The sequence below is a fragment of the Pinus tabuliformis genome, chromosome 9 (assembly GCF_031772625.1).
Source record: "Pinus tabuliformis cultivar Carrire ecotype Pingquan chromosome 9, CPIR1, whole genome shotgun sequence".
Taxonomy (NCBI): domain Eukaryota; kingdom Viridiplantae; phylum Streptophyta; class Pinopsida; order Pinales; family Pinaceae; genus Pinus; species Pinus tabuliformis.
This window is the reverse complement of record NC_142307.1, coordinates 1,818,787,213-1,818,799,665: the sequence shown is the minus strand read 5'-3', so window position 1 is coordinate 1,818,799,665 and position 12,453 is coordinate 1,818,787,213.

The following is a 12,453-nucleotide window of genomic DNA, read 5'->3' as shown; positions in this document are numbered from 1 at the left end:
CGTGTAACCAGTTGTAGGCGCTTGCCAAGGGAAGCTCCGAAAGTTGCCAAGGGAAACTCCGGTTATACAACTAGCTCATGGAGGAATATCTTATCCAGGCACAGTAATTAGCTTCGGCGATAAGGCCTATTTGACTTAAGCGCAGAGCTCGGCGATAAAGGGTTTCGTGCCCTAGCCCATATAGAACCAGAAACAAAGAGGGAAAAGATGCTTATTAAGATTTACAATTGGGTCTAAAGCCCGGTAAGGAAGTGGGAAAATTGAAGAGTAGGAAGGTGGCGTTTGAGGACGGGGAGGGATCGAATCGAATCAAAGCGACTAGTTTTGATCAAATGGCATCGAATTTCATTCCACCTATAAGTCAACATTTGCTCTAGTGCATTGTACTTCTTTTTCTACCATTACCACCAAAGTAGCCTCCAACAAGGTCTTCATCAACCTTCGCCAACCAAGCGGATCAATAGCTGATCTACCCTAAGCGGATCAATAGTCGATCTACCCCAATGAACGTGCATCTGCCCCAATATATGCCTTCCCTAATCATATCTGCCCTCCCTAATTGTACTTAGTATCCACACGTGCCATCTAGGAAGAAAATAGGCTCCCTGAGAATGACATCGAATTCCCAAAGGAAGGACAGCGAATGACGCTGACTAAAGATCTAAGGTTTTACCTGATGAGCATAGAGAAACGTGCGTAACTGTCCCTTTTAAGTACTAATTGCAGGTGATGTTCAAGTCTCGTTTGGAAGCCTACGCTCATAATCACCCCATTTCTTATTATTTAAGCTTTGCATCTTCTATGTGTGCTGAGAAGAATAGGACCGGTTAGATTGATGGAAGCTTCTAAACGCCTTCCTATGGATATAGGGCTATATTAGGATTGGGGAAAGTGAACTGCGCTTTCGATATAATAACGGAGTTGAATAGAGCACTTCCCCTACTGTTATAATAAGGCAACCCATTTCATAAAAGTAGGGCGGTCGCTCGAGTGTGAAAACGATGGCGGCCCGGGGGTCGAGCGTTCGTTACCTCACCCTCACCATATGAATAGTGAGTGACCCCTAAGAAGTAAGGGCGATGGCGGCCCCCCTCTCAAATAAGTAACTAAAGGCAGTCGAGTGTGCTTACGCACCCTGAGTTTCCCGTATGATATTGGGTGTTATATTCTCGATTGGGTGTTGGGGTCTTTTTCACAGCGAATAGTGAGAAATATCATTCTTCGACTTTCAACTTGGTGGAAAAACACTCTATCAGTTAGGGAAACCACTTTAGGAGGCCACTTCAGTTCGATTTGGTGGGTGGAGAATCAAATCACCTTGGAAGATCTGGCCCTCCCTCTCATAGCTAGATTCGGTACAGAAGTAGAGACACGGGAACCAGCCTCTAAGTGATTGCACGTTCGAGTCATGAACTTGGGATCATCATAGATAGGAGACTGGAAATCATAGACAGATGGGAGAAACTCGTCAGTTGAAGCCACTTACTTATATTACTATACTCGCCTACTTTACAACGGATTTTTGGCAGGTGAGCGTCACACCACTAGTACCGACCAAACCTTGCCTCAGGTTTCGAAATGGAAGCGGAGACGGTTTACCGAACTACGTGATGTTCAGGGCCTTCGTAGTGAGATAGTAAGAGAGGGGCAGAGTACTTGACCGATTAATGTTTCCCCCTTCTGGAGATTCTCCCAGCCTATGAAATCACGGCGTGGTTTACTTAAGGTTTCACCTTTTAGTGTCCAAATGAGTGGACTTAAGTGGGAAATGCTTTGCCCCCTCAAAAGTCATGATACCATGTGTGAAAACTAGAGAGACAAGAAAGAGAAGACACCACACCATAAATACGAGCTTAATTGAGTTCGGTAGCTAAGGAGATATACTAGGTAGAAAGAGAGAAAACTTAGGTAACATATTCTAATGCTTTCTTTGGATCGCTAACTCAGGCAGGGGGAAAGATCGGATGTTCTCGTGCTTACCTAACGGAGCGTGCATTTCATGCATACTGACTGCTGAATATAGTTCATTCATGCATGTCAGAACAAGCACATCAAGCGATGCAACTCGAGGACCGGCAGGGGCTCGACCATAAGGGAGAGGAATTTGATTTGGATGGATCCCTCTCGCAACCTAGCTGGATTGCCCGGCATGATGCACTTCCTGTGGATGGAGAAAGGCACCGGGATTGACCTTGAGATAAACCTACTGATGGCCTCGAAGGACAATGCCGGAATCTTTTCGATCTGTTCTAGCGGTTGTGGCATAAATATAGATGACCGGTCGGTCATTGCCATTCGCTTGGCTCTCTCCCGGAGCGGCACCAGCCTCTTATATGTATGCATACATGCATGCCAGAGGCAAGATTAGGGCAATTCCCACAAGCTTATAGATAGCTCGCTGGACTAGTGGGAAAACATAATGATGCCGTTATCAGTTACGAATCAAGAACCGCAACCAGCCTTTTGAGGACTAATGCCGCCCTGACCAATCCTATTCCATATCATGAGCTGAGCGTGTAAGCTCATATGAAAGTAACTAGATAGAGTAGGCTTTAGGGTCGGGTCCCCAGTCCAGCCACCCGTAACCAAATAGATTCGGATGGAAATAGAAAGTGCCAGTGCCAGCGATCATTCTCTCTATGAGAGAGAGAAACCGACCATCAAGAAGAAAGCTCTGTTGAGAGCCTTGGCCTGTGCTCCTTCTCTTCCTTCAAAGCCGGCGAGATAGATGCCGCTTACCGTAAGGTACAAAATAGGGACGGTCGGGAGAATATCTTGTAAAGGATCAGGAAGCGGAAATAAGCTCAGTCAAGTTCCAATGCCTCGTAAATGATCAGGAAGTAGATTTCAGCTCAGTATTCCAATGCCCTCCTTACTTCTCTATTTCCTCCCAGGCCTTTCTAGGACCTACTGCCTATGTTATATTTATATATGATATATCCGGTCAGATCTTTCAGGACCTTACCTTAATTGACTTGCACACAGGGGCACACAGCACAGTACAGTTCCTCCCCAGCACACACATAGAGGCGCAGAAACGGCAACCAACAAGCCGTCGATAGCCCCTAGCCACAACAAACACAGCCACAACAGCACAGACAACAGCTCAGACAGCCAGCCACACAACGGTAACAATCTCCGCTCACATGCATTCCACGCACCTTCCACCTCGGGGCTTCAAGACCTTCGACGACCCGACGATAGATGTTACACCTGCTGTGAATAATACGAATCTGTATCATCCGGAGCATGAGAAGAAGGTGAAGGGGAACACTCGAAACTGTAGCTACTGGTTTAGTGGGTCGATGGACATCATTATCCGAAGGGGGCTGGCTTCAGGGTATGCTTTCGAGGATGGTTCAGCTGCTTTATATGGCATATGTGGGCTTTATTCGATGGGAGGGTCAGTCGACACGTCGTTACACGCACCCTAGCATCCAAACAATTCGCAGTGCGATCCGAAAGTAGATAAGTGTGACATAAGGAGAGAGCTCAATGAAGTAGTATGAAAGGAGCATAGGAGAGTCATAATATGTCATAACCCAAGCAATGCATCCATACGCTCCTCCACATGACCAATACATGCATGCCATGTGTCCACAAGATGCCAAGTGAGCAATAGAAACCCCAAGCTCAACCATCAATCAATATAAAAAAGTCTCCACATGTGTGCCAATAGAGGGCGCTCTAGGAGGTGATGTGTCAATGAAACAAAAACTCCTCGGGATCACCATCATACCTCAAAATATGCAGTACACTTGTCTCCAAGGTCGGATCCATAAATTAAGACCTCAACAGAAAAATATACGACGTCCAAGTGACTTAAATAGCTCTGAAAGGTGGTACAGACAGCCAGAAAGATGCTTTCATTGCTCCAACGCCCTAGGGAATTAAGGGGAGTGCCATACACCATTGGAAAGGTCTCAGAAAGAGCTTTCCATCAGTATATCACAAACCATCATCTGAGCTAAGGCATTAGAGATACAGTGGTCTGAAGTTAGGGTCCATCAAATGAAGGTGCTGATACCATCCATACATGATAAAGCATGTAACCAAGAGCACATTATCATCAACCAAGACATCAATGAGGCACACTTCTGCCCTCATGAACATCATCATAAGTCAACGTGTAACCATAGAATATCATTAAGAACCAGGTTGCTAAAGCATAAGCCCATCAATCATTGCTAAACCATGCAACATCATCAGGAGGGAGAAACCACTATAATCAGGAGATGAAGAAGAAATGTGCAAAGCGCTCTACAGCATACATAGGCTCATCCAAAGGAGAATTCAAGATGATGCCAACCTAGCCCATATGATCTAGGGCGCTCTTAAATAGTGGAGTCTCATCATCAATACACAAGTGAACCAAAGCGTGATAACCCACATCTACCGGGCTATCTAATCCTGTTGACCAGACCATGCTCTTAGATGTTCAAGTTGACATAGAGAGAGCTTATTGCTTTAATAGGAATAGAGCATTTCTTCTCCTCCACTAACGGAATTATCCTATTAGTGCTTTTCTCCATTAGTTCTCTTCTTTCCTTATATTAGTGCTTTCTCTATATTTTCAATATTCTACTGTTATTCTTACTTTGATGGAATAGTATTCAATAGGCACGTGTTAATGCTCCCTCCATCGATTGATGAAGCTTAGTTAGTGATTGTTGGCTAGCCCATTGATGAGTCCATCCCACCAAAAACCTTAGCTTGACCAATGAGAAGCGTTCAAGTGGTGCTACAGCACGCTCAAGCTGCCCTTGCTTGCCTCTGCTGCAGGTGAGTTTTTACCCGCACGGAAATGCTAAGTTGCTTAGTACAAAAAGAGACCCTTTTCTATGCCCGATGAGCCAAACCCTTATTAGGGGTAGACCGGGCGATAGAACGCGTTTTGATTCACAAAGATAGGGTTCCGGAAGTTATCCCAGAACCCGTAGTCTAGCCTTACGCTTCAGCGCTTCTTAATCTCTCCCTCTTCCAGTCTTACTAGTCTAAGTGGTTTCCCCTCTAGGGAGGCTTGTTTGTACCGAAGTATTTTATTTATGATCTACACTATTCTTTTTACTTATTACTATTTTTCAATCTAGTATTGTAAATATTATTTTATTATTTTTAAATATAACACTACATAACAACATACTAAAAAACAACTATAAATATTTAAACATACATGCAAACTAAACCACATATAAACTTGATATTCTACCCACCATAATGAAACATTGATGCAAACTAAACCACATATAAACTCAATGTTCTACACGCCATGATAAAATATATACGTTAAATTGTACTTTACCCTCTACTCTAATTTCATTTTAAATATCATTACTTATTATCGGACAACTAATTTTAACAATATAACTACAATTATTAGAACTACATAATTTTAAATATAGCTAGTGTACAATCGTTTAAAATATCATTACTTATTATCGGACAACTAATTTTAACAATATAACTACAATTATTAGAACTACATAATTTTAAATATAGCTAGTGTACAATCGTTTAAAATATCATTACTTATTATCGGACAACTAATTTTAACAATATAACTACAATTATTAGAACTACATAATTTTAAATATAGCTAGTGTACAATCGTTTAAATCAACATTTGTCAAGAATTTTAATGTGTAATTTTGTTATAATTTAATATAATATGTAATTTTATGATTTAGTAGACACAAGTTTTAAATAGATTTAAGTTGTTTAAATTTTCTGTCTTTCTTAGTTAGTTATTCTTTATTTATTTTATTAATATAATATTATCTAAGTTTACAACACCTACCTTCGAATCCGATAGCAGGCCCTTTCGGTGGCTTGCTTTCTTGTCTCATAATTCTTCTTTATGTGATAGTGGGCGAAACCAAAAACCTCCACGCCATGAAACTTGGTCAAACTCTAAATTCCACCACCAATGTTGTGATACTCTAATGGTGGAAGGCTCATTCACTTCCTTCTCCAAAAAAGCACAAAGCCCAATATTCATCTAATATTTTTTTCCTCAAGCTGCAAAATTAATCTAAGAACCTTCATTCTAACTTCTCCAAAGTCTACACGTCTTCGCCCTTTCATCTTGGCTGCAGGCAACAAACACCTTTTCTCTTATTAGTCAGCGCACCTTCGGGGACACAGGGATCATAGTAATCAGTTTTAGTTTTTAGTTTCGCTATTAGTTGGGCACAAAATTCAAAGAATTTTTTTAGTCTTTAACTAAAGTATTTTCTCAATATTCAAATTTTCTCAATATTCAAATGAGAATTAGTTATCATCGTTATCATCCAATGGACATGCTTTCATATCCGTTATGATCCAATCAACATGTTTTTTATCTTATTTGGCCTCATATTGAGGCACACTTTAGATAAAAGTCATACATACTTTAGATAAAGGTAGGATAAATAGTAGCTTTGTTGGACGGTTTTTTTCAGGTAAAGCAATGCTTACTTTGCTAACAACAAATGCTAGGTTTGTTTAATTAATCATCTAGGTCCATCTCACGTCTGCTCATTTATGTGACATATTATCTTCTTTGTGACATCTCCCAGTTTTTTTGTCACAAGTGACATCTACTTCTTTTCTTCTCTCTGACATTTGCTAGCACAAAGGGCCTTAGCATAAGGCATCTGTGACATTTGCACATAAGAGCATCTTCCAACACATAGGAGCTTCGACACATAGGAGCAACACATAGGAGCTTTAGGAGCTTCGTTGGAACAGTTGCTGGTAGTTTTGCAACTTAATCTGCAACGGGATCGTTGCTGGTAGTTTTGCAAATTAATCTGCAATGGGATCATGACTGGTAGATATGCTTCAGGTTTCACCACCGCACCAATCTGCAATGGCATCAATTGTTGGTGCTGGAAAATATGGTTCTCGCTTAACCACATGGGATCTCATGGGATCGCTTTAATGGATCATTGGAATAGTTGTTGGTTGATATGCTGGTAGCTATGCTTCATGTTTCACCACCGCACCTGAAAAAATCATTCCACACGAGAAAAAGTCATTTTGCATTTTGTAATCTTGAAGAGACCGTTACTATTGAAGATTGTTTCTATTGTAGAGATTGTTTCTATTTCTATTTTCAAGGGTATTTATGCTTTCTTCTTTCTATGAAAAAATATTGGTTAACTTACAGCGTTAAGTGATAAGTTTCATTTCGTTGCAAGGATCATCGCTTCGTTTTTTTTGTCATCTGAGAATTATAATTTCTTCTTTCCTGCAGTAATTCACACATATCCATTAACCTTTCACACACATCCATCAATCCGGATGTCGGCCTGCTAAAACAAAGAATTAGAGGAAAGAAATCTGCACTTTTGGAAACAAATCCGAATTGTGCGTCCCAGAATAAGGTAAAACAACTTGTTTTACCGGTTGAATTTTTTTACCCTGCATTTTTCTCAATTAAATCAACTATTCTTTTTGACAAATGAGTTTCAAGAAACTAAAAATTGCTCACAAATCAATCCAGAGAGTATCGCCGGACTTACCCAAGGATGCTTTATGGATGACTTTCATGAGGGGAATGAACTTTGGAAAACCCATAGATGAATTTTCTTCGTTGTCCTCCATAGCCCTCTTCAATTGTGCTTAGAGAAAACCATCTCCACACGACCAGCAGAAGACCCGGAACTACGACTCCCCAATGGCTCATCTGTTATGAAAATATGGAGATCTTCTGCTATGATCACAGGTATGCACTCTCAAATCACCCATTCCCCTAACTACTTACTACACCCATTCCATGTTTTCATGACGGCCGAGAGAACCTCAGCTCATTCTTGCTGCTAGTGCAAATTCTAACTGAGCTTCTAAGATTTTTCGCTTAGCTATCCAACACGCAAGATTAAAATAGAATGGTACCTATCACTATTGTCCTACTCTTCATCCATGTTTCGATCATGCATTATGATGCATTGTGTTCAACCACGTCTTTGTGGTGCTTCACTTTGTCTCTTGTGGTGGGGCCAAAAACATGGCTGGCTTTGGAACAACTTCGCTTCTTCAGCTTGTTGTTTTCGGACTAAAAGCACATCAAGGCTAAAGCTAGGTGGGGGCTCATCGGATTTTGAACGTCAGACGCTTTACATTCCTCAGCAGGTCAGTGAACACTGGCACGACCTACATTTTTTTTGTCATTCTCAGGTTCTTTGGGACATTGGTTCGAGTTTTATGTATGGAATTTAATTGCAGGTTGGCCGAGGTATGAGAGTATTCTGCTCTTAAGCCTTTAAAGATGGGATCTATTCAGTTCACGCTCCTTAATTTTCCAAGAATGTATTACTATTGTGTGGTAAGCTCGACGAATATCAGGACCTGTAAGGGTTATTTGCTTAAATTAGGTGTAAAGAGGCGCATTATTATGAAACAAGGAAAAGTGTTGCAAAGGTCGGTTGCATATCCGTGTTAAACTTTGTGAAATGGAAATATTCCTCAATAAAACAAAATCACTCTAACCAAATTCTACTAACTGTAATAAAATAAAATAAAAAAATCCCACGAAAAACGTTCAAACCACAATGATGCTTGTTCACTCAGAAAATGCTTTGCTCATCTGATTTGTTTTTTATTGAGCCCATATATGGGAGACATATAACAACATATTCATTAAATAATTGGATGTAGTAGTTCTAAATTCTATGGGAGACATATATAACAACAGATTCATTAAATAATTGGATGCAGTGGTTCTGGAGACAGGATATAAATTATAACCCAATTTTCTACATCGTGGCCTGGGGCTAGTTTGGTTTCTTGTTCAAAACCAATAAGAATGCAACCAAAATTGTTAGAACGAACTCGGGTTTGATCATATTTGGTTCAAGACTTGGTTGCTTCGTTTCTCATTCGTGGGTGGGCCGAGAAGACTGTATTGAAAACTGTATTGATCAAGTCTATGGCTTAGCTGGCCGGTATGGCCAGCCCCGCTACTACCCAACGCCAAACTTCCAAATTTACCACCCTCAGATGAGGATACCAAAGTTGGTGGATTTGGCTGCATCTACTTCTAGGACTAAACATGGAATTGGTCCACTCACCCCTACCTTTGACTATTCAACAATTGAATTGATTTCACTTATGAATGATTCTTCCACTCTTTGTAACTGGCTAGTTCCTGTTGGAATATTAATTCCAACTGCGTGCAGTATTGGTGGACGCCGACAGTTGGAAAGCGACGGCAGCACAGTCAGTTGCCCGTGCAGCAGGAAAACAGCTCCGTAAAACCACTGCCTCATATCGCACCGCCTTTTGCCAAAGGTTGTTTTTCCCTGGGGGCCTCCGACACAATCAGCTCCAGCCACGCGTCCACTGTACGAACCTTAAACCACCAATCTCCCGGGCATTAAAGTTCGTTTGGGTTGTGTGGCTGTAGGACCTTAAATGCGTCCGATCAAGTCAACGAACATGGATCTTTGTCAACCTACCTAAATCTTATTGCCTGACCGCCCACGTGAAGGAATGGATGAAATTTATGATGTTCCGTAAATTGTAGGTAAAAGTTGGTAAATGTTTTTAAGTCTTGTTTGCACGGAAGCATGGCCAATTAAAGAATGGTATGGGCAAATCAACGCCCTATTTTTTTAATGCTTTTGATATATGTTTTGGTTGTGCTCATTCGCATATTAGATGTGTGTGTAATGGAATGAAAGAGGGGGCTCGCGGAAGTAATGTTTTTGATGTTCATTGCACATGGGATGAATGAAACGAAAAGCCTTGCGGCAGTAAAAATAAAAATGAAGGGAGATGCACAGCAGTGCATAGATTTGGGTTGACTTTCATAAAAGAAATTTTAGTTTTTGCACAATAGTGCAAGGTGTGAATGAAAAAGGGAACGAAGATGAAGACTGAGTGATGCAAGGAGAGTATAACGCATAGCAGTGCGAAACATAAAGGAGAGAGGTTGAAATGTATTGTGGTTGGTTGCTCAAACGAAGGGAAGCAAGCTGGGAGCGGATGAAGAATTGTATTACACAGCAGTGTAAATGGTGTGAGTAAAGAAATGGTTTTTCACCTCACAGTGAATGTAATGTAAAAGTTCTTTTTATAGGAGTATATGTAAAAGTTCTTTACAACAGTAAATGTAAGTAAATATTTTTATTACAGCAGCATATGTAAAACTCTATTTTTATAGCAGTAAATGTAAATGAGATTTTTACACACAATAGTGTAAAATCTCAGGAGGAGACAGAGTAAATTCTTGTTGGTTGAAATGTATTTTTGGTGAAACCCTCTGTTAAAGAGGAAGGTGCTTTTCAGCACAGTCACTTGGTGAATCCCTCTGTTAAAGAGGAAGGTGCTTTTCAGCACAGTGTCATGGTGAATCCCTCTGTCAAGAGGAAGATGCTTTTCAGCATAGTGTGGTGAATCCCTCTGTCAAGAGGAAGATGCTTTTTAAGCATAGACTGGTGAATCCCTCTGTCAAGAGGAAGGTGCTCTTCAGCACAGTCTCAGGTGAATCCCTCTGTTAAGAGGAAGACTCTTTTGATTGTTTGTGGAACTGCATCTGAAGCAGTGTTGGTGAATCCCTCTATGTGAGGAAGATGTTTTTGTAACAGAAATGTTGGTGAATCCCTCTATGTGAGGAAGACCTTTGTGTAACAGCAGTTTTGTAATCCCTCTGTTAAGAGGAAGACCTTTTTTTTTGTAACAGGCAGTCATATTGATGAATGAAATTTTTTTTGGGTGAAGAAAAACTCTGCTTTGATCAGAAAGTTTTATTTGGCTTCCCTGTGCAAAAGATCCTGTGGCACAAAAACAGAGCATTTTCTCTGTTCAGTTAATTTGTGTTTGAAATTACCAGAAATTTCCAACATGGTATCAGAGCAGATCCAGGCTCTTTGAAGGGGACAAAGAAGCTGAAGGAAGGTTCCTTTTGTTTCATCAGTAAATCCTCTCCATCAAAGTGAAGTCTCAGGCAAAAGAATCCAGGTATTCCTCAAAGTTTTTTTTGTTACTGCTGAAGAAACAATCAGTATTTTAAATACTCAGTCCAATATTTGAAGCATAGTTAAGAATGGCAAGGTCAAAGAAGAAAGTCTCCAATCCTTCTAAGGATGTGTCTCCCTCTACTACTAAAAGAGAAAACAATCGATTTGAAAACATTCTATTAGAGGCTCCAAGGTTCAATGGGAACTTTTATATATGGGAAATAAAAATGAGGACTTTCTTAAAGACTGAAGGGATTGGAATTTGGGAATCAGTGGTTGATGATAGCAAGATGGATAAAGAATCCAAGGAGTGCAATGCAAAAGCAGCAAAGACAATCTTGGATGGACTGCCTGATTCTGTAAAGAAGAATCTAGGGAAATACTCATCAGCAAAGGATATATGGGACAAACTTCATGACCTTCATGCAAAGGGAGCACTGACCATGACCATCAGTCAAGAAGGAAATTCTGAACCCATCATAGAAGCTGAAAATGAGAAGGTTAACCTCATCAAACTTCAAGTACGAGAAAGGGATGAAGAGCTCGCCAAGCTTAAGAAGGAACTTGATCAAGGCAAAAGGAAACATCATGAAGAAGTCATATCCATGACAAATCAATTGAATAAAGCAAAGAAGCAGGTAGATGCCTTGTCAAGTCAACTTGAACAAAGGCACAAGAGAGTGAACAAACTTGTAGAAGAGATTGGACAGTACAAGGTAGAGGTCTCCTCCCTTAAGTCTAAATTACAAGAAGAAGAAAAGAAAATGGAGAGCAGTCAAGCAAAGAATGAAGAAATCTTCAAAGTGAAGTCTGTTATTATCTCCCTTAAAATAGTAGCAGCTGAAGCTACTCGTAGCAAGGAAGAAACTGAGGAGCAACTTGCAAAGAAGAATAATGAGTTTGAAAGATTGGAAGAAGAGATTGTCCTCCTCAGGAAAAAGGTTGAACGGATGAACAAAATCATGAAGAACTCTCAAGCCTTGGATGACATGCTCAGCTATCACAGATGTCCATCTGATAAATCAAGACTCGGGTATGTAGGTGAACCATCAAGCAAGAATGAAAATGCTTTAAGCAAAGGAGATGTGAAGAAGGCAGAATGAAATTGTGATGCTCCTAGTTCCAGCAAAGGCAAGGAGAAAGATCAAGGCTACAATGGAAGAAATCCTATTCCAAGAAGAAATCCTACTCCAAGTAGAAAACCAGCTCCAAGAAGAAATGTTGATAATGTCAAAGAGGCAAGAGGAAATGGTTATCATCAAAGGATTTCAAGGCAAAAAGGCTTCAGAAGTACATCAAGGAAACCACCATCTCCCAGGTACCAAAGTTCATTTTTTGGTTATTGTTATTCTTGTTCAAACTTTGGTCATATGGCAAAAGACTGTAGAGCATTTCATAGAGATAGATGTTATGGTTTCCGACAACCTCCAAGAAACAATTTTACAGGAAGAAATCATGAAATCTTATTCATGAACAATGTAGAATGTTTCAAGTGTCATAACATTGGGCA